General features: G+C 30.4%; 1 protein-coding gene across 11 annotated transcripts in view; it reads right to left on the bottom strand.

Moving 5' to 3' along the window:
• LOC106788154 (tensin-1) overlaps positions 1 to 2,737 on the bottom strand; it is a 112,674-nt gene that overhangs the window by 26,583 nt on the left and 83,354 nt on the right. The window lies entirely within an intron of this gene.

Genomic DNA, 2,737 nt, shown 5'->3' with positions numbered 1-2,737 from the left:
ATTCCATTGAATTCAGCCATTTGTTTTAATATTTTTAGGATACCATTAATGTCTCTCTTAGTTATATTATTATCATTATWAATAATATAATTAATATAAATATATATTATATTAATATAATATTGTGTATGTAATTATATAAGCATTTACAAAAAAAAGAAATAAATAAAAGAAATTTATTATCTCATTATCTTTCTTATACAAAAATTATCTTCTTTTTCTTCTTAACAAAGGAACATAATTTATGTTAATAAAATTATTTTCTACAAAATAAAGTAAAATTATATGAAATATGTTTTTAAGATTTTGCAATGTTTCCTTTTTCAATTTTAATTAAAAATTAAAGATCACAGATAACGACAATAATCGTTAATTTTTGTTAAACAAGAACAACAAAATGACGAATTATAGAAAAGATTCGAACGATTTAATAGTAAACGTGTTTCATTCGAAATAAGCAACACAAACGTTTACGTTCGTTCTGTTAGCCCTTCAATTCGAGAGAAACGTGTTGTGTTAATTTTCGACTTATACGTTCCATTTCTCTTATTTCTTTTCATATACCTACGCCCTTTACGTTATCCATTATTCGATCGTCTAATTTCTCCCCGGGGAGAAATAATCCCTTTTTAACGTATCATTGTTCGACTTTATTTAAAGGGAAATATCGATTCAACGAAAGCAAATGGTTCGTGGAAGATAATATTGAAAAAAAAAAAGAAAAAAAAAAGAAAAAAACGTCGTTAGATTTTTATACGGATCAACCGTATTCGGGATTGCGAATTGAACGAAAGAAAAAAACATAAATAAAATAAAATAAAATAAAAATATACGACAAATGATCGATTAGTTTAAAAGCAACGTTAAAAGTTTTCCAATTAATATCTTAAACGATAAATCCAAACAATTACGAACAATAATTCATTATTTCTTATTACATCGACGACGATAATAAATTACATCATTCACGGTAAAACACAAGAAAAAAAAAAAAAAAAAAGAAAAAAAAAAAAGAAATTTTATCGAAACTAAGTGATCAAAGTCAATCTTAATCTTTGAGTTATAAAAGTTCTGTCTTAAATATTGTTGATTAAAGTTAAAAGTTGGTATTAAAGTAAAAGAGAAAATTCGATGATCAATTTAGTTATCGACCCTACTACGGATAAAAGGGAGAACGTAGGTCTTTACTTCCTAGGGCATTCAGAGCTGAAATTGATTTCAACTTGGTCACACCCCGTAAAACTTGGTCAAAGGGTCGAGCTGTAGACGGGGGTGGTATTGGATAGATGGAAAGATAGATGGATGGGTGGATGGATAGATGGATGGGTGGATGGATAGATGGATAGATGGATGGATGGATGAATCGGACCAAAGGTGTCGTGGTTATATGCTATCCGATCAGCCTAACCTATCTTCTTCATGGATCTACCCTCACCACTTCATCATCGAACCACCCTACACACGACACTGCAATTCCCCCACGACCACCACCACCATCACTACCAATTCCCGTTAAACACTCGTCACTTTTCCTCCCCATTTCCATCAGAACTTATCCGTAGTTTTCTACTTTCTTCTATTTCCTTTTAACCACTTTTCCTTTCCAATTCTGACCAAACACAGGGTATCCTTTTCTTTATCGTTCTTGATGTTTTCCATTTATTCTACACCTCTCTCTCTCTATCTCTCTCTCCCCTTTTTTTCTCTTGTTACGAACAATTTCGATTTACTATAACGTTTTGACCAATTTGTCGATGATACTTTTATTGAAAATCCTTTCTATTATATATTATTCAGTATATGTATATGTATGTATATCTTTTAGATTGCAATTCTAACACACAAGCAACAACGAATCCATTTGAATGATATACAATCTTTAAACTTTGAAAAAAAGAACAGATTTATTTATTTATTTATTATATTTTATTTCTCTCTTTATTTCTTTTTTCTTTTTTCCATTGCGAAATAACCACCATACGTCTAGTTGAAAAAAAAAAAAAAACAAAAAATTGACAATTCAATTTGCAGTTCGATCGAAGTAATAACAAAAATCTAAAATAGATAAAAAGTTAAAAAGAAAAAATAAAAAAGAAAAGAAAAGAAAAGCTTCGACAAGATTGTTAAAGTATTATTACGTACACATATACATATACATCAACTAAACTATTAAATAGAATCTGACGTTAGACGAACGTTATAGTTCGACCACGTTCGAGGTCGGTGAGATTAGAGATTGACGTTGAGCCAACGATCACGAATCGAAATTGTTCGAGAGATCGATTGTACCGATAACGATCAAATCTTTTTCTTTTTTATTATTCCATGTTGTTCAATATTGAAATTGGAAAGCTTATAAAATTATTCTAGAACGTGGAACAGTTTGGGGATTGTAGGATATAAATATGACGAAACTACAAAACACCATAGAGAAAAGATTCTCTCTCGTCTATTAATTGGCTCGATCTTTGATCTATTTTCAGTTAAGGGCTCTATCCGCGGGTATTGTAGCTATGAACCTGTCGTACATCTTTTATTTTTTATTTATTTTTTTTTTTTCTTTTATTTTTTTTCTACCTTTTTCTCCTCTTTCTTTTCTAGTTGGCAAAACGTATTTCCGGCAGCGTTAGTCAGCCGTTCTAAATGCACTGTGCTAACTACGTTTTCGACGTTCTTCGTTTATCTTTCGTTCTACTCTCTCTCACTCTCTCTCTCTCTCACTCTCTCTCTCTCTCTC

Source organism: Polistes canadensis, unplaced genomic scaffold, assembly GCF_001313835.1.
Source record: "Polistes canadensis isolate GaletaPanama2010 unplaced genomic scaffold, ASM131383v1 scaffold_128, whole genome shotgun sequence".
Lineage (NCBI taxonomy): Eukaryota > Metazoa > Arthropoda > Insecta > Hymenoptera > Vespidae > Polistes > Polistes canadensis.
This window is presented reverse-complemented; position numbering and strand designations above follow the sequence as displayed.